Source organism: Engystomops pustulosus, chromosome 2 (assembly GCF_040894005.1).
Source record: "Engystomops pustulosus chromosome 2, aEngPut4.maternal, whole genome shotgun sequence".
NCBI lineage: Eukaryota > Metazoa > Chordata > Amphibia > Anura > Leptodactylidae > Engystomops > Engystomops pustulosus.
This window is the reverse complement of record NC_092412.1, coordinates 100,895,007-100,916,278: the sequence shown is the minus strand read 5'-3', so window position 1 is coordinate 100,916,278 and position 21,272 is coordinate 100,895,007. Positions and strand designations below refer to the sequence as shown.

Below are 21,272 nucleotides of genomic sequence, written 5' to 3'. Positions count from 1 at the left end.
ATGTATGATGTGTATAAGGAGCCCGCAGCCAGTGTGTGATAATTCCCAGTATATGTATGATGTGTATAAGGAGCTGACAGCTAGTGTGTGATACTGCCCAGTATATGTATGATGTGTATAAGGAGCTGACAGCCAGTGTGTGATACTGCCCAGTATATGTATGATGTGTATAAGGAGCTGACAGCTAGTGTGTAATACTTCCCATTATATGTATGATGTATGTAAGGAGCTGTCAGCTGGTGTGTGATACTGCCCAGTATGTGTATGATGTGTATAAGGAGCTGACAGCTAGTGTGTAATACTTCCCATTATATGTATGATGTATGTAAGGAGCTGTCAGCTGGTGTGTGATACTGCCCAGTATGTGTAGGAACAGATAACCTATTTCATACTGCTCAGTATACGTGTGATACATATATGCATATGATTCATGAAAGGAGTTGTAACAATGTGGTGCCTTGGTAAATGTATTATGCACATAAGGAGGCCAACAGTGATTTATCATAGAGTATTGTGTGTGTAAATGTGTAACTAAATATGGTTTTGGTCTGTATTATGCTCTCTATAAATGTAATGTATGCAGCCAGTTTATGGTACTAGCATTAAAGGACTTCTACCATCAGGATGAAAGATTGTAAACCTAGCACACTGACATAGCGGTGTGTGTCCCCTCTGGCAGGATACGCTTTTCTTTTAGTTTCTTATGCCCTGGTTTAAAAAAAAAAAAAAAAAACAACAGACTTTTAAAATGATGATAATGAACCCAAGGGGCTCCAGGTGTAAATGGAACCTGGAGCCCCTCAGGCTTATTTGCTTAATTTTTTAAGCCTTTTTTTCTTAAAAACAACAGCATAAGAAGCTTAAAGAAGGTCATATCCTGCCAGAGGGCGCACACACCAGTATGTCAGTGTGCTAGGTTTACAATCTTCATCCTGGAAGTTATCCTTAAAAGAAAACCTACCATCGGAAATCTTACTATTAACGTTGGTGTGATGGTAAGTGGCTAGAATTCTGCTAAACCCTAATCTATTTTTACCTTGTCCTTTATATTTTCTAAACTAAACTTTATTTTTAGTGGTCCGGCTCCTTTTGGAGCACTGCGCATGTGCAGTAGCTCTGGCTTCAGAGTGCATGCACAGCTCTGACGCTGGAGCTACAGCGCATGCGCCGAGTTTCGAAGGAGCTGGACCGCTACAGAAGTGTGAGGTGCGTGCCGAGGATGAGCAGGTAGGTGAGATTGCAGAGGCTACTAGGGCATGGAGAGGCTACTACACTCCCCAGTAGCCTCTGCTGAACATTAGCATATTAGCTAGACAAAGTGTAATTTATTTTAGAAATTTTTTTGTATAAGGTAAAATAGATTAGGACTTGGCACATTACTAGCCATCTACCATGATATCTACCTTAGTAGACAGATTTGTTATGGTAGGATTCCTTTTAATAAATGTATTATGAGTGTACATATTGCATATTTAGTATTTCCAAAGCAGAGGATGCAAATGTACTGTAATGTCCATGGTAGTAAATAGAGAAAGTTCCATATACTCCCTACTCCCTACCATATGAATGGAGCGGTGCTTGTATAACCATGGGCTTCCACTTCATACATCTTTTTGGATCTGCTGGGAAGAAGCAGCTCTCCTATAGAGATGAATGAAGGGAGGGTATTGTATCCCCTCTAACCTGTGACCTAGAAGCCATTTCACTTGTTACTATTCTTAATGGCCTTTTCCCATTACGGTTGGGTCAATTCTATCAATTGTACTGACCACTCTCTGCTTATTGACATCCTGTGAGGGGTAGTAGAAAGAAGGCAGTAAGGGATGCTTATGGCACATGGCTATTCAGAGGTCACAAAACATAACTAACATATGCCTAACATTAACCTGACCATCACTCCTTAACAAGGAATCCCTTTGCAGGCTGCAGGGTTAACATCTCTCAGCAATCCCTGCTTGTTCAGTGCTGGCAGATACATACAATAATTAGGCCACATATTTTACATCCTTTTCATTGCTTATAGATGAGAGGGCTGACACTTTTAGAATTAGCACTACATTTCAGGAGCTGTTGTCAGTGTATCAATGCTCACTGTGAAGTTAGAATTTTTTATTTATTTGCGGAATGAATGTGGCAGCTGATTTGCTTGGAGATTTGCATGGAATGGATTAAATAACCCTGTTGTCAATGTGCCCTGAATAGCCTTACATGGTAGTGATAAATGAAGGATGCACAGCTTTGCTTTCTCCTCAGTCCTCATTTACCAGTATAAAGGATCATTGACAAGACATCATTGTATTTATTAGAGATAAGCGGACCCGATAGTTGGGTTCAGTTTTGCCACCTCCGGGCATAATGTCAGATTGGTGGAAGCCAATACACCAAATTGACTACCCTAGCAACTAGCCATGGGTTTGTATCCGTTATAGATAATCTACCATCGAAATGAACCATGATAAACCACTTACTCATTAAAGGAAACCTACCACTTTAAAATGCCACTTATAACCCACAAATACCTTGCATCAGCTCAGGGTGAGCTGATCTCCGATCGCGGGTGTTAGAGGAGGGTGTCGGCTATAATATATAGCCGACACCCACAGCTTCTGGCCCCGGCTCCATTTAGGAGCCGGGGCCAGAAGTTTGACGTACTATTACTGCATATTGCGGGAACGCACCTCCAGCCATGCAGTAACAGTACGTCAAATGTCGGGAAGGGGTTAAAGGAAATCTTTAGAATCAAGCATGATAAACCAGGGACAGTTACTCAGGCACTGTGACTGTGGTAATCTTCTTCTATTTGTTATCCAAGGGTTCATTCCTTCCAAAATTAACTATTAAAATATGATAATGATGCTGAACAGTTTTTGGGCTTATTACAAATTCACAGGCTGTTACACTGTCTCACCACCCCTCTCTGCTTGATGTAATCTCACTGCAGCAGAGGAAGTTTCGGCACACAGTGGGCAAAGGGAAGTAAGTGTCCCTGGTTTATCATGCTTTATTGTGATGGTAGATTTCCTTTAAATTTTTTTTTTCATTATTCACACTGTAATTCAGATATTAAAACTACTATTAGTCAAGTGGGCCTGCCACCAATTGGCATTGACACCTTACAGACACATGCCAGGGCCTTTAGATTGAGCTCATTCTTTTCATAAGCTCTTAAATGACTAGAGCCAACCAATAGGTAAGCTGCCAAGAATCAGATTTTGCATTTGTACCTGGATTTGCAGAAAATAAATTTAAATGCTGTATTTTTTGCTGAGCAGTGGCATTTTGTAGTCATTGCCATGATGCTTCCACAATAAGAACCAGCAGCTGTTGGCTGATTATCCATCCTGCTGTTTGGTAAATTCTGCAGCAATGTGTGCAGATTGTGAAAATAAGAGCCTGCATTTCTCGGGGTAAATTCACACTTAGCTGATTTGTTTAGATGTTTTTGTACCTTAAAGGACACCTGTCATCAGGTCTGTGTCACTTGTCCTGTCACCTCTACCTGTTGGAGCAGCTCACAAGGATCCATCCCAGCCTTTATCTAGTGAATTCATACATTAATCATTGTAAAATCATCTATTCTTTATCATGTAAATGAGGCTGGTCACATGGTCAGAGGCAGTGATGTCACCCCTGTTCCCCCTCCCCTCTCCTCCCCCTGCTCATGTCTGTGTGTAATGTATAGTAAAGCATGGCTAGTGTGTGTGCTGCATCTGCTGACATGCTGCATCCTCCTAATATACAGGTGAGAGACACAGACATCATCTACACATGAATCTGACATGTTCTGCTGTAACATGGCTGCATCCTGGAGCTGCTGTATCTCTCCTAAACACACACACATGCACACACAGGCTGCAGGGGGCGTGGCCACCAGCACCAGGAAGCACATCATTATACAGCCTCACATCATTATACAGGCTGTCAGTCATGCACTGGGGGTGTGGCTGTGCCTCCCACTCATGAATAGAGTGGACAGCTTGAATATGCTAATGCTTCATTCCACATCTCACAGGTCATTTGCATACAGCTTTAGGACCTCATTGCTTAGGTTTACATGCATGTAGAGGGACAATGAAGGGATAGAGGCAATGCTCTCTAATGGCAGTTTATGAAAATATATTTAGTTTAGGGGGGTTATTTTGCATGACGGGTTCTCTTTAATGAAGCTAAAAAAAAACCACAACATTTGTGGATGCTACTTTTCTGCCACATACCTGCAGTGGGTCATATCTCTCGAATTGAACATCACAATGAAGGGAAATGCAACAGTTTGTCATTTAAGAATTCTTATTTTCTGCTCCAGGATCTTTTACAACATATTCCTTTCTTGGGAAATGTAATGTTAGAATTGCACTACAGAGCAATTACTGAAGTAATAAGTGTAAAAGTTCCTTTTGCTGCTGCGTAATTCTAGTTCCTTTTCCACCCACGTTTGATTTCACTTGTGGTTTCCAAGTGATATTTTTCTCCGGATATTAGTGTAAAACATATACTATATCAATATAAGGTAATAATTATAAGGGACAGTAAATAATTAAAAAGAACAAGTCTGCTGATGTCTTCTTTTCTGTTACATAGTTCTGTGATCCAGAGCTGTGTCCTGGCTGGCATCATAAGGAGTGCTGTAGGCAATATACGGTAATGCAACCAATTACGGTACTATAACTCATTAAAGGGATATTCCCACGAAGATAAGACTCTTAAATTTACTCAGGATAACAAAATAACACATTCTCTAATTCACTGTGATTAACTAAAATACAGCATTTCACATATATAATTCCAACCTGTCTCTATCAGCCCCCCCCCCCCCGCATTCCAGGACGAGCTCACACTGACGGCAAACGGCAGCAGTGAGAGAAGAGCTACAAGCTACAGACAGACACTTGTGCATGGCTCTTTCTCATATAGATTAATCGGTGTGTTATCATTACACAAACACTATCAATTGTTTGCTGAAAGTAGACAACCCCTTTAATTTTCTGCAGTTGATCCAGCATTGCCACTCACTTGTATTCTTTGGTCTTTGGACCTGGCAGTATTGTGATGTTCCTTGGTCACTGCCATGAGGGTTTCTATAGTGGAGGCATTGTGCCATTGACTATAGAATGTCATTCACCGTAGCAGGTGCTGTAAAGCTGGGTTATCTGGGGCAAAATAAGGTCAGTTTAGACTTGTGGACAGCCCCTTTTAGTGTCTGGCTCAGAGACAAGTGTCCACTTACCGCTTGCTTTTACAGTAGTAAGATGAACTGTGAAACTAGATCTTTTGAAGTTCCTGCTTTATTTAGGTTATTATTGGTTTCTTGATCCCCATACCCCAGTGTTATTTCTTTGTGTGGTGGTGAGTGTACTTGATGCAGCTTAAAATATCCGGGCTACTTTTTTTCACACCCTGACTTCCTCGTTCACTGACTGCTTGTGACCTGTGATCATGCGATTACAGTGCAGAAGTGTAGGTTTTCTCTACTTCTACAAGATGAGCATTGTCACTTGTCTTTTCAATTAAAGGCTTTTCCATTTGCAGTTTCCCTATATACATTTGTAGACAAAAATAGTATGCATAATATACAGCAAATATAAATAATCAATATATATGACTATTGATGGACACCTAAAATGTTTTTATACAAGGGGCGTGAATAAATATATGTCTCTTTCCACAATGCCGCTGTTCTAGGATGTAGTTAAAATGTCTTAGGAAACAAGAGAACACAACAAATAGGTAAGGTATGGGAGTCTACCATCAGTATATCTGATGGATGATGTGGTTTAATGGAGGAAGTTTCTATTGTCTGGGAATTGTCAGAACATAGGAGACTTCTCATTGTTCACCACCGTATGAAGGGGAAGCCCTGCCCCTTCGACACCGACAGATACATCAAGAGGCTTAGGCTGGGTCTCTGCATTTGTTTCTGCATTTATGGGCATAACCAATTTGCACTTAAAAAACCACAACATACAGGGATATTGGTAATAATGTAGTGTGTTTATCCAGAGATCTGTTGCCAGCTAGGAGGAATCTTTCCCACTTCATGAGTTAGCTATTTCTTTTATACTCTATTAACTCCTTCTCAATGGCCATATAGGGTATATCCTAATTGCACATACTCTGTGGAGATAGCATGTGTAAGAACTTGTCAATGAAATATTTCAAATGTTTTCTGAACTATGGAACCTATACCTCAAAATCCAATATCAACTGCTAAAGTTGCAGTAAAAAATGTGAATTTTATATGCAGCTCTCCATTCCAGACATTGGAACAGGTGAAATCTTTGGTTCTTTCACACCTTAACGCCATGTGACTTATTACTACGTCACGTGCCAGCTGCGGATGTTTGGAGAGGACATATTTCACCCCCGCCATCAGTACTAGCACCAGTAGCGGTTGTCAACCCTTTGATTGCCGCCGACAAAGCTTACATGACGTCATCGGGGAGCGGCGATCTGTTACTATGACAGCCACGGGTCATACAGAGACCCGAGGCTGTCTTGTTTTAACACATTCATTACAATGTGCGATTTGCCCATTGTAATAGATGATGTGGAAATTCCCCATATACTTCTATACTTGATCTAGGTTGATCAATCAGACAACCTAGGGTTAAAGTACCATAAGGGGTCTTAAAAATAGTAAAAACAAAGTAAAAATGTAAGATCCCTAGAACTGATATAAATATAAATAAACAAATCATAAACATGTTGGGTATCGCCGATTCCCAAAATGTCCGATTTAACAAACTATAATAACTGTTAATTCTGCCGTTTAACCCATAACAGAAAATAGCGGCCTAAGTCGAAAATGCCACTTTTTTGCCATTTTGCTAAATATAAAAAAATTCAATAAAAAGTGATCAAATGTCGTACAATACTAAAAATGTTAGCATTGAAAACATAATCAAAAGTCAGGGGAAATGACACCCCATGTACACTGAAGTATATAAAAGTTATTAGTGCCAGAAGATGGCAAAATGAAGAAGATACCTGTATACATTTGGTATCCCTGCGACCCAAAGAATAAAGGACAAATGTCATTTGGGACGCATTGATTACTAAATACGGCATTAATTACTAAATACTGTCACTATAGGCTACAATTTGTTACGCAGACAACAAGCCCTCACACAGCTCTTTACATGGAAAAATAAAAAAGTCATGGATTTTTGAAGGTGGGGAGTGAAAAATGAAAAAAGGACCTGGTCATTAAGTGGTTAAAAAACACAATCCTGCTGTGATCTCAAAGGGGAGATTCTCCTGTGTTTCTAGCTGTTGTAGAAGATTTGAAGTGTGCCCCCTCCAACCTTTTAGCTGAAGGTAAAATGGAAAAGGAGTTACATGGAGACGAGGCTTACAGTTTGAAAAAAGCACATGCACTCTCTGCAAGTATATGTAGCTGAACTTGTGGATAGGTGACGGATTGATACTGTACATAATTTTAACATTTATTGGTAAAGGTTTATTCAGTTCTACAACTTATTACAATTTCTTTGCATGTTTTGTAGTCATTGGTCTGCTAATTCTCTAAAGAAAAAAGTCATTCAATAAAAATTCTTATGATATGTAAAGCTGTTCCAAAGATATCATCATGTAAAGGAAAGCATAACTGACCTGTAAAAATGTACCCATGACCCTCGCTTACAATAGTTGTAAGGTAACTCAAAAATAAGATGCTTAGAGATAAACTTCCAAATATATGATTACTTATATTTCAACTTATGACAAAAAGATCAAACTTTTAATTGCTTACAAATTGAAGCCATCATCTGGTTTGATGTGAAGTAGTTTTTGTATGAAAAGAGCCTTCCAGAGACGGAAGCATTTATAGCTTTTCCTGTTATCTCTGCAAATTTTCAAATGTGATAAGTTTCCACAAACGAATGGTTAAAACTAAAAATCTAATGTGATATGTATGCATTGCAGTTATCACCACAAAAAAAATTAAAAATAGAGAGAGAAAATGAAAAGCATAGTGAACACACTTTCGTTATCTCTCATGAGATGTACGAGTAATTGGTTCATTTTTTTCTTATAATGTATATGGAACACTAAGGGGAAGGTTTATAGAGATTTGTGAGAGAATCACATAGACTCTGGTCACAGCAAAGCTTTTTTTTTTGTATTTTCCTTTTAAAAACCATGTTGTGCTTTGGTTGGTTGTTACAGGGAACAGAGCTGTGTTTTCTTTTAAACGAGTTGATACATTAGTTTGATCTTGTTGTTATATGTAACAAGTCTTCTTTTTGTTAGAATCTGTACCAGAAAGAGGTATCAGCAGTTCATGGACACTCGACCCAACAAGTTGCCATAGTCGGCAAGGCCACTTTTTCACATCAGAAGAGCGATTCTATCAGATTTCAGCTTAGCATGGCTTGTGTTGATAGCGATGCCTACCAACCACCTCAGGCTTCACATGCAGAGCCAGATCCATGCTTTAAATGGAATTTGTGGAAAGTGAGCAATCCCGCTGTCTGACCTTCTCCAAAGCCTCTCCACTCCCTGTGATGTCTATTTATAGCCACTCATTTGTCTCCAGGACAATAACTAAAATATAAATTCATTGCATTTCATATAAAGCCAGAGTCAGATATTTTCTCTGTTTCATGGACGATATTTTCCAGCCCCCTCGATGCATCTATATGTATTAATTGTGCGTAATTCATGGTACTGCCAGCAATTTACGTGTACGTATTTATGTATTTACATAAGCCCCATGAATTTTACAGGTTTTGTAGGTCTCTAGCACTTTTCTGCACAAATACTTCTACTTTTCTTAAAGGGGTTTGCCCATGAAAGAAAGTTCTTAAATTTTAATCCCCTAGTGATGTATATATACGATAACTCGTTTCTTTAACAATTTACATTTAATGTTTTATTGCTGTTTTAGCTCTTATCGGTCAGTGTTAAATTCCAACAAACATATACACAGCTCACCGATTCAATACTCCGCATGTGCTGGGGATACACACGGACACTTTGCTGTACTCAACCAACAGACAAAGGAAGGATCTCCACAACAGTGTTGGTTAAAAATTATTTTCTCTATAGAAATTTATTTCGTATTAATGTCCATAAAATGTATACAGCATATTCCAAAGAGCATTTGAGGAGGAAAGCCTACGTGTTTCAGGCGCACATGGCACCCTTAATCATGGCTTAATCATGAACATATACTTTATGATCCCTCTAGTGCAGTGAGATGCTGTGTGCTGACAATTGTGCTTAGATTATCAGGGTGCAGGATTTAGCTACTCTTTCATTTAGCTTCTGAACATTCTACAAGCATCTGACACATAGAAAGAGGGATGAGACAGATCAGAGATGAGAGATCCATGAGATGAATATAACACACAATGACACACTTCAGCTCTGCTACATCTCAGCTATAACACACAAAGAGTGCCTCTGTCACCTGGATAAAGACTTTACCTTATCTGTAGCTTGTACAGTGAACTCTGCAGGTTGCAGGTTTGAGCTGGTCTTGTGATGGAGGGGGAAGGGGCTGGAGTTAAAGATCACTGCAGTGTGCAGGCTAGAGAAGATATTTCTGAGAAGAATCTGCTCTACTCGACCATATTCAGAAGATTTACGGTTGGATACTAGGGCAACTGTAATTGTATACACTAGGATTGATAGAAACAGGTTGAAATTATATCTGTGATATGCTGTAATTTTGTTAATAAGAGTGAATTGGAGAATGTGTGTTATTTAGTTATCCTGAGTATATTTAAAAATCTTGTCCTTGTGGGAATACACAGGGTTTTCATTTATAACTTTTCCATTTTTCCATGTACAGAGCTGTGTGAGGACTTATTTTCTGCGGAAAAATGTGGTGAAATTGGCAAAAAACGCATTTGTGTCACTTTCTTGAGGGTTCAGTTTTTATGGCTTTCACTGTGCCCTCAAAATAACATCTCTGCTTTATATTTTGGTTCAGTACGACCACAGTGCTACTAAATTTATATAAGTTTCATTGTGTTTTAATACATTTTCAAAAATTAAACAAATGTGTACGAATGTGTAATAACTTTTTCATACAATGGTGAATGGAGCTGTATACAACTTTTTTGTAAAATGAGCTGATGTTTTCATTGATGCCATTTTGAGGACTGAGTGACCTTTTGATCGCTTTTTATAAAAAAAAATTTTGTGATGTAAACTGGTGTAAAAGTAGTGTTTTGGACAATTGTGCGCTATTTTCCATTATGGGGTTAACCGCCGGCAATACAACCGTTTTTATATTTTGATACATTGGAAATTTTGAAATGTGGCGATACCTGAGTTTGTGTTTTTTACTGTTTATCATGATTTATATCAGTTCTAGGGAAAGGGGGGTGATTTGAATTTTTAGGGTTTTTATTTTATTTTTTTATCTTTTTTAAACTTTTTTTTAATTCTATTTTTAGACTCTCTACAGTACATTAATTCAAGATGGTCTAATCATTCCTGCCATATACTGCAATACCTCCGTATTGCAGTACATGGAATTTTTACACAGTATTCATTACAATGAGCCACTGGCCCATTGTAACCATACTGCAAAAACCAGACAAACTCGCATCTGCCGAAGACCCGAGACTGTCATGGCAACTGATAGAATCCCCCCATTCCCCACCACCCTGATGATGGCGGGTACCAGTGGTGGGTGTTTGCTGCAGCATGCAGCTATCTCATTTCTAAGGGACACCATGGCATGCTATTGATCCAGGCAATAGTGCTACTGACACAACGTCACCACTGAGCCTCTGTAAACCACCTGAGGTAGTGGTATTATTATTGATGCCTCTTTTTTTAAGTGTTATTTGGTATGAATTTCTCCATTCTTCTATGGTACAGCTTACAGACATGTGGCTACCTACATGTGCTTCTCTCATTTGTTTACAGGTGTTTACTTTGTATGAAGGTGGATGTTAGCAGCTTTACATAAGCAGTGGATAGGATATTGTTTACAATTCAAATTTGTTGTGCTCACAGTATGATGTCAGTCTGTCTGTCACTGCAATAACAAGCAGGGCGACCTATAATGACATGTATATTTTTGTCTGAATTTTGTGATAAATTCAAAGAGATAATGTATGTTATTAACCCCTTACTTAACCTCTTTTGCACCTTAGTGACCAATGTTTTTATGTGTTTCTTCTTGTCAATGCCTTCTACAAGCTATAACATTTTTATCTTAATTTCACTTTAGCTGAATGCATCATGTTTTTTGCGGGTAATATAGTTTTTAATACTACCATTTTGGGTGTCTTACTGATCAACTTTTATTAACTCCTTTTGTATAGTATATTTAAAAGGGATGTAAATCTGTTTGAAAATGTTGTTCTTTCTAATAAAAATTGCCAGATTATTTTTTTTTCTGTGCAGCATTTTTATTTTAATTCTTTTTTTTAATTACAAAAATCTATTTGAGGAGAAAAAAATAAACTTTTTGGATTGTTGGCTTCCAAGAACTCCTTTTCTTTTTTTTGTCAGTATAGCTATGTGAGAGTTTTTTTTTGTGTAAGGACCAGTAGGTTTAATTTGTGAAACTGTGCTGTTGATAAAACTTTTTGATCATTTTTAATGTAATTTTTGTGTAATAATTAATTCTGGTAGGCCTTAGTGAAATATAGTACAGGCAACCCTGGGATCCTTGAAAGAACCCCCAGCTGCCATGTCACACCATTGGCACCGCATGTGAGGTACCTATGACATCGAAAGGAGCCACCCTCCCTTGGACACTGTGATTCATGTTTGTCTTTGGTGGAAAAAGCTTTAAATACCCATAAAGCCATCTAATGTGGATCAACACACCAAATTTCCTTCTGTTAATCTCCTGGAAATCATCACAGCAAAGACAAGGGTGTGTAATGAAGGTGCCATGTATGCCTTGATGATGGTGAACAATTTATCTATGAGATCTTCTCTTGTCTGTTGGTGGATAAAAAAAATCCTCATTGCCATATTTTTCGGACTATAAGATATATATGAACCGTACTTACAGACAACAGCTGCCTTGAACTGTGCTCAGGTCTGCCACCTGCTGGTCATTCATCCTTATAATCAGGTGCGCTTTATACTCCAGTGCGCCTTATATATGAACCTAGACGTTTTAGCAGGCATTTATTGATTGTGCGCCTTATACTCTGGTGCGCCTTATAGTCCGAAAAATACTGTACTTGAATTCTGTCTGGGCCTAAGACCCGTCAAGAACCTGTTGATGATGGTTGTGTGTTCTTGTATAACCATTGCTCTTACCACTTAACAGATAGATCAGAACTGCCTAGATGATGGGCAATTCATCTATAAAAAATCATCCTGAGTATGATGTCATGTCTAGCAGTCATTGATCTCTTACAGATCTTTTTTTTTTAACTTTATTCTACAGAGATGCAGTACTACTTATTTGTATCTCTTGAAATAATGACTGATGTAACAATGTAGCGATAAAGGAGAATATTAGAATATTGTTGATGCAAATAATAAATGCATTCTTGAAGGATCAATACAACTAAAATAAGATTTATTAATGCGTGCGACCAGACATACTACATGGTCAACCTGTGCAGTCGCATAGTGGTCATAGTAGGCTGTAAATGTACAATGGACACTAATCTGAGCGGCTCAATTGTGATGATTTTCCAAAAACCACCATGAAGATAAGTGGGCTTTTTTTTAGTCATATTGGGAGTGTAAAAATGTGAAATGTTCATCCTATGTCTGCATCCAGTAATTTAAAATACAGACAGAAAGCCTTTTGGTTCTACTGTTGTGGATCCCCATGACAGCAGTGTTGTTCATTGGTGTGGTGGAAAGTGTTTGCAGTACTGGTTTCAGTAGTGATAGTTATGTGTATATGTTTGCACCTTGATGTGATGGTGATTTGGACATACACAAGCATACATCTGTAAATAGATTTTCTGTTACCATATAGAGCAGGGGTAGGGAACCTATGGCTCGGGAGCCAGATGTGGCTCTTTTGATGGCTGCATCTGGCTCTCAGACAGATCATTGATTAATAGTGATTGCCAGTGTGTACATCTAAGACACACACAGCGATGATCATTGGATGCATGCAGGGATGTTACCACTGCCTGCGTCCTTTGTGTGACCAGGGTGCCATCACCACACTGTTGCTTAGGTGTCATAGAGTAGAGCAGCATCCACTCTTCTCTATTACCCAGGCACCATTGCCTAAGCAATGATGGCAGTGGCACCTGGGTCATAGAGAAGAGCGCAGGAGTGATGAGAAGCCTCTGAAGGGAGAGCAGATAGGTGAGTATTCCCTTTTTTCTTCTGTGACTACCTATCTACTGGGGGCATGTGCTGGAGCTACCTATCTACTGGGGGCATGTGCTGGAGCTACCTATCTACTGGGGGCAAGCATGTGCTGGCACTACCCATCTACTGGGAGGCATGTGCTGTGACTATCTATCTGCTGGGGCCTGGGGGCATGTGCTATGACTACCTATCTACCTGGGGCATGTGCTGTGGCTACCTACCTATAAACCACCATAATGATAAGTGTGCTTTTTTAAGTCATATTAGGAATGTAAAAATGTGAAATGTTCATCCTATGTCCCATTGAAGTGAGGTGTTAGACTCAATCACATAAGACTGATAAAAGGATATAACCTACCTGAGGGTGCTGATTTTTCTGGGGAAAGTGCTGGTGGATATCTGTCAGCTCCTAGGTAATATATTATTACACCCACATGGAACGTACACATACTAGCTCAGAGTTATCAATAATGATGCAAACTGTACTGAGTGTAGACCGTGCTGCAGTATTCAGTAATGTGACGCACTCTGCACGCGTTGAGCGTGCTTAAACTGTGTACGACAGGGTTTTTTTTTTTTTTTGTTCACTCTTCATGGGTGCGTTACACATTTCTGTTGAGTCGCAGTAAAAAAAAATATGGCGCACGGTCCTAATCGGCACTGAATCACCCCTATAGGGGGCGCGATGGAGCCGCACCACAAGACTAGGAAGACGCTTTATGCAAGCAATTTGCACGTTCTTTCTAGTGCAAAGTCGGACAGAAAACTGATGCAGCGAGTTGAATAGATCTGGTCCTGGCTCACATACTTCATTGTGTAAAACATGCGGGGGCATCCCTTATATATCTGGTCATAACATAGAAAAAAGCAGTGGCACTCACTGGTCAGATGAAATAAGAACGAAGCTTTATTGTTTCATGTGGCAGAGCGCATAGTTGCGTGAAACGGCCAGTTTCGTGCCGTGTTTGGCGTCGTCCCCGACTGCCACGTGGAACAATAAAGCTTTGTTCTTATTTCATCTGACCAGTGAGTGACACTGCTTTTTTCTATGTTATGTGCACTTGTCTACTCTGACGGAGAGTTAAGCACCACCAAGGATATTTATATTTGTTGCCATTGCTGCCACAGTTCCCAATGTCATTTTTTGGGTCCGAGGAGATTGATGTGAAGTGACTTTGCTGTGCCTCAGTGACTTTCTACATTGACCCAATCCCTTATATATCTCTGCTGTTAGAGACCTAATATATGTCCCATTAAGCAGAAATATTGTGTGCATATAATTAGCAAATGTTTCATTTATCATCTGATCTTACAAGCTGTTCTTTTTCTTCTTCTTCCTTAGACAAATCGCTCAATTACAAGTTATATTTAATGCTGTCTAGCGGCGTTATTCGTGTGAAATGAGGTTACTTCGATACATTCTCTTCTACCTGCCTATCCCACTCAGGCAGTATACATATGTGGCGGCACAATGCGCCGCAGCCCAACACATTGCATAAATAGGATTTTTCAAAGGTTTGCCCTCGTTTTGTGAATCTCAAGTCACAAGACAAATTATTTCTGAGCTGAAATCTTACATTCCCGGCAGGTTTGTATCTCTTAGCAGAAAATTGAAACACTTAGTGAATTTTTTTTTTCTTCTCTCCTTGCCCCAAAGGGAAAATTGGTTTTGCTAAATATATAGTTTATACAGTATAGAATAGACATCGTTATAAGAACATAGGGGAAGATTTATCAGAAGTGTCTGAGGTAAAAATGTTCTTGTTGCCCAACCAATCGGACCTCAGCTTTGGTTTTATAAACAGCTGTGGAAAAAAGCTGAGCTCTGACTGGTTTGCTCTCAAACACTTTTGAAAAATCTCCCCCATAGTGTACATTTTACAGAAGAACATATTTACATTTTTGGTAATTTTTATTTGGTTTAGAAATTGTCTTCTACCACACATATTTAAGGAGGACCACTTCCTTTTTCTGATATTTCTAGTTTAGTCACTTAGAACAGTTATCCAGTCATATGTTATAGCCCAGTGATGGCGAACCTTTTAGCAGCCGAGTGCCCAAAAAGCAACCCAAAACCCCCCTTATTCATCGTGAGGTGCCAACCAAAAATTAAATCAGTGACTTATTGCTCCCTGTTCTTCAACAACTTTCGATCATATAGGCCTCCAGAGGACAGCATCATAGTAGAAAGATGAAAAACTTGCTTCACTTTAGCTTCTTTTTAGTGTCCTCTGTACACAGAGAATTGTGGGGCCAGCAGGAGGTCTTCCAAAGATAACTCGACCCTGTCTATTTCTCCCTCTTCCTACAGTCCCAAGTAGTGAAGTAAGTATCAAAGTATGACTGAAAGCAGCATCTTTTAAGTTGCTCGGAACTTCAGGAAGATTCTTTGAGTCCTGTCTGGTGTCCTGGGGCGATGGCCCAGGTGCCCACAGAAAGGGCTCTGATTGCTGCCTCTGGCACCAGTGCCATAGGTTCACCACCACTGTTATAGCCTCTAAGCCAGATCCTCTCTACAACTCCAGTGTTAGTGAGAACTTGCCCTTTAATTAAATTTGCTGTAAGTAAATTTTGTAATAAGACAAAAAATAAATTTTTTACAGTTATTTTGAGGTAGTTAAGATATAATTAAGCTAATTAAGATATAATTAGGTGTGAAAAGCACATATATATTTGATTGCGCTACAGAGTGTGTGAAATAGTCATGGCTTCTAGATAGCTGTATATAGCTCAGGAGTAGATTCCGTTTCTTTACTATTACATCTAAAGGACCTTGGACACTGTTCATTTTCAAATCAGGGACTTTTACTCAAATTAAACTGCTTTCTTTATCAAGACAACCCTGGGTAGGGAACCAAAAGCAGAATATTCCTTCAAGGGACTCTGTAAGCGTCATTATCTATATCTGTGTATCACACTGAGGCAGTATAAATGTGAATTTGGTTTAGTGACACCTTTATTTAGTAATTTTATAGGGACCTATGTGTTGCTTATAAATTCACCAAAAGTTCATGAATGATGAAATTTCACAGATTGTACACAGCGGGAAGACAAAAACTCACAGTTAGGGCTCTTTCCCATGAACTGTCCATGACAAAAAATGAATGACAACCAGACCTTACAAAGGTAATTTTAACAATATTTTTAAAAACTGCAAAACTAAAATAAAAAAATTTGCAACCACTGCTCTTTGAGTGCCAGTTTACGGGGTAAAAAAAGAAATTAAATGCTAATGGAAATCCTCTGTGTGCTTTCTGGAAGAAGATTTTTTCAATGTTAATAATTGTTAAATTATTGGACAGCATTCTTTTTTTTTTTTTTTTTTTTTTTTGGAATGCAACATTTTGTAAAGGAAATCTACCATCAAAATTAAACATGATAAACCAGGGACACCTACCTATAGATTTAGGCACCATGACTGTGGTAATATTCTTATATTTGTTATGCATGGTTTCTTACATTCTAGAATCAACTTTTAAAATTATGCTAATGAATCCCAATGACCCTTGGGGCATTACTTGAGCTCTTCCATGCTGTAGCTAAACAGGCTGTTACACTGTACAATAGCACTTCCGCCTTGCACTGTGTGCTGAAAATTCCTCTGTTGCTGTGAGATTTCATCTGGCAGAGGGAGGCAGGAAGTACCCAAGGAGCAGGGGAAGCTTGAAACAATGAAACAACCCGGAAAGCTACAGCATGGCGGGGCTTTGGTAATGTCATTCAGAGCCCTTCTGGCTCATTAGCATCATCATAAAAGTTGATTTTAGAAGCAAGGACATGGATAACAAATTTAAGAATATCACCAGTCACAGTGTTGGGATCCATGAGTAAGTGCCTCTAGATTATCATTCTTGATTTTGATAGTTGATTTCCTTTAAGTGATTTAAGTCAATATTTGCATAGATGTACAGTACTAGTCTGCCTGTCCAAAGTCTGGACCGCCCCTTCGACAGTCACTTCAATAACCAATGTCAGATCAGCATGGCAACGATGGTTGGGAGGCGAAAATATTGACATTGTTCGCAAACCATGACAGGTAGACATATTATTCCAACTGTTGTGGCATTAGAGGGGTGGCACTTATTCAAGAAGTCAAAGATTTGTATTTAATGAGGTTGTAAAATGTGCTTTTTCATAGGTGACCACATGTTCTAGTTTAACAAGTAAGAATGAATAGAAGCTACATTCTTAAACTCGAACACAGGCTGTAGAATTAGAAGGCATTTGCCAGGCAGTAATTCATCTGATACAAATGGGGATACATATTAGTATTGTTAAGCACATACACTCACCGGCCACTTTATTAGGTACACCATGCTAGTAACGGGTTGGACCCCCTTTGCCTTCAGAACTGCCTCAATTCTTCGTGGCATAGATACAACAAGGTGCTGGAGGCATTCCTCAGAGATTTTGGTCCATATTGACATGATGGCATCACACAGTTGCTGCAGATTTGTCGGCTGCACATCCATGATGCGAATCTCCGTTCCACCACATCCCAAAGATGCTCTATTGGATTGAGATCTGGTGACTGCGGAGGCCATTTGAGTACAGTGAACTCATTGTCATGTTCAAGAAACCAGTCTGAGATGATTCCAGCTTTATGACATGGCGCATTATCCCGCGGAAAGTAGCCATCAGATGTTGGGTACGTTGTGGTCATAAAGGGATGGACATGGTCAGCAACAATACTCAGGTAGGCTGTGGCGTTGCAACGATGCTCAATTGGTACCAAGGGGCCCAAAGAGTGCCAAAAAAAATATTCCCCACACCATGACACCACCACCACCAGCCTGAACCATTGATACAAGGCAGGATGGATCCATGCTTTCATGTTGTTGACACCAAATTCTGACCTTACCATCCGAATGGTAGACTCATCAGACCAGGCAACGTTTTTCCAATCTTCTACTGTCCAATTTCGATGAGCTTGTGCAAATTGTAGCCTCAGTTTCCTGTTCTTAGCTGAAAGGAGTGGCACCCGGTGTGGTCTTCTGCTGCTGTAGCCCATCTGCCTCAAAGTTTGACGTACTGTGCGTTCAGAGATGCTCTTCTGCCTACCTTGGTTGTAACGGGTGGCGATTTGAGTCACTGTTGCCTTTCTATCAGTCCAGAACCAGTCTGCCCATTCTCGTCTGACCTCTGGCATCAACAAGGCATTTCCGCCCACAGAACTGCCGCTCACTGGATGTTTTTTCTTTTTCGGACCATTCTCTGTAAACCCTAGAGATGGTTGTGCGTGAAAATCCCAGTAGATCAGCAGTTTCTGAAATACTCAGACCAGCCCTTTGGCACCAACTACCATGCCACGTTCAAAGGCACTCAAATCACCTTTCTTCCCCATACTGATGCTCGGTTTGAACTGCAGGAGATTGTCTTGACCATTTCTACATGCCTAAATGCACTGAGTTGCCACCATGTGATTGGCTGATTAGAAATTAAGTGTTAACGAGCAGTTGGACAGGTGTATCTAATAAAGTGGCCGGTGAGTGTATTTCTGTACCACAAAGCCACAGTGATGTAAAATAGCAAGGCTGAAAAAACTATCTTAAAAATTTTCCTGAGATGACAACACTAGTTGACAAAGCCTTATACCGCATGGGTTGATGCAAATATGATATATGGTAATATCAAACAATTCAATTTTTATGTTTGGAAAGTTAGATTTTTTGGAAAACCATGATATCACCATGTGAGGTGCCATTAACTCATTTGCAATGGTGGGTTCTTTTATAATCATTTTTTAATAAGATTATATGTAATTGTTTTGCTACCGTAGATATATATTCTGTGGTGTCATGAAGGGACAGGATAATGTGCCTTGGTTTTGGATATATAATGCTGGCATTTGTACAGTTCTGCTTCCAGGATGGTCATCACTCCTGTGTTATTTCAGGCATAATTACATATGTGTTTAGGGATTTTGTGTCCATAGCTAATGAACTGAAAATGGCAAAAACAACCACAGGCATATTAGATCAGAAGGGAATGGCAAAGCCATCCGCTGCTGTTAATTGAGAATTAAGGGCATGCTAAATTAATTTACTGCAACTCTGTTTTACTTTTATCTCTCCATCTACCTACCTATTTCTTCCAACTGATGCAACTGATAACCAACATAGACCTACATGACTATACGGATATGAGATTGTCTTACTTCTATTTTTTTCTTTTGTAGTACCAATGTTGATTGAATAACCAGAAGAAACCTAGTGATCATGTGAAGCAGACACGCCATGAAAGTAAGTCCTTGCTGCTGGATCATTTATGAGATTCTCTGTATTTATCTTAAGAGGAAGTTCTCTTGTAAAAGGGTGAAGTAGGGTTTTAGTCGGTGTTCATGCAGAAAATATAAATACGAGTATTGCTACTCCAAAAGATGGCAGCCTTGTAACCTCAGTGCAGTGACATGTACAAAAAAAAAAACTGAAATTATAGCATAAAGAATCAAACTAAACCCTATAAATTCATATATATTCTGAAAGCAGACACTTTTCAAAATTGTTTGAAAGTGTTAACGGCCAGCCGAGCCCATCTGGCTGAAAGCTGTCTGAGTGCAGTTTCCGTGCACCTGTAAACAAACAAGGGCATGGCCCGGGGAAATGGTGATGAAGGACACCGGGAACGACGGACAAGGCGAGTACATATTTATTATTTTTTGCAGTCTTTCCCCTGGCCTCCTCACTTTTTTTTCCCCTCACTCTCGGACAACCACTTTAAAGTATTAGTAAGAAGCAAGATCTGTATATGAAGATTACACACTGAATTTTCACTCTAACTTTAAACATCTCAGCTTCCTTTGGACATAGAAACATAATCTAGTTATCATATGACAAGAGGAGATTCTCTCAGAACTGTGATTCTAGTTGCCACCAATCCCAAAATAATGTCTGCCACTGAGGTGCCACCCTGTGAGGATGTATGGGATGCATCCATGAAAGGGTTAATGGGTTATGGGATGAAAACAGTCCATGGTCGCTTGAATAATGCTCTTGGAAGTAGATCAAAGAAAAACTGTTAGTGGTCACAGTAGGCCCACAACCCGTCACTCATTGCACTTTACTCTAAATGGAAACAAGAATAAACGAATATTTACATTTTCCCTCTGCAATAAAAATGTCGTAGGCACCTCCATAACACCATATTTATTGAAAATGTCAGCAATGTTTGTTATAAAACTATGGATCAATGACTTGTACAAGGGAGTTAGGCTCAGTTCACACCAGGGTCAAGGGGTTTCTGTTATATTCTCCATCTCTTCAATTTTGGAGAACAGAAACAAAAAAAGCAGGAAGGTCGAATGGAAGGTCGACCAAACGCACGTGTGAACTTGGCCTTACACGACCTAACCAAACTAAGTTATTGTGTGTTTGCATAGGAATGTTTTTGCTATTACATTTTACTTTAATTTAAGGCTTTACAGGAGGTATTATGTTTTCTAAAAATAGCTGCCAATGTTTGACCTATTTTATTGCATTTATCGTATTCATTATTGGGCATGTAGTGAAGTTTGGCCATGAAGATTACTCTGGGGAGCAACTGATTCTATGCTAAGTGTGTCATGACTATGTGATCTCATTATAAATATCACACATTGCACAGGGATAGCTAACCCTCATTCCATTAAAGAATCTCCAACTGTTTAACTACTAAGTGCTCTCAACTATATAACTGACTATATAAGTGGCTTGCTCTAAGCGTCTGTGCTGAAAATCTAGACAGTGTGGAAATCAAGGACATCGTGAGCAAGTTTAAAGGATTAAGTCACCTAAGCAATCAGTTACACAAGCGACCTCATTTTTTAATTCAGAGAAAGTTTTTATTTCAAACTGTAAAACTGCATTCTTTAACAGCAAAAGTGACAACTTGCTGTACAAATCACATGCTATAGAAACGAAAAAATGGTGGGGGGATTATAATAGTGGGCGTCATCAAATTCAAGAACATGACCTATGACCTATCTCAAAATGCATCAGAGAGGGGGTATTCCAGCCACAGATTCCAGACTGTAT

At 39.3% G+C, this 21,272-nt stretch overlaps 1 protein-coding gene across 10 annotated transcripts in view; it reads left to right on the top strand.

Moving 5' to 3' along the window:
- INPP4A (inositol polyphosphate-4-phosphatase type I A) overlaps positions 1–21,272 on the top strand; it is a 76,513-nt gene that overhangs the window by 1,043 nt on the left and 54,198 nt on the right. For 8 of the 10 annotated variants that reach the window (XM_072135722.1, XM_072135726.1, XM_072135727.1 and 5 more), the window contains exon 2: positions 19,439–19,502. The exons of 1 other annotated variant lie outside the window; for it this stretch is intronic. The gene's annotated coding sequence lies outside the window, so the exon portion shown is untranslated. Of the gene's footprint in view, positions 1–8,906; positions 9,019–19,438; positions 19,503–21,272 lie in introns of those variants that run through there. One more of the 10 variants, XM_072135718.1, reaches the window with a different exon arrangement.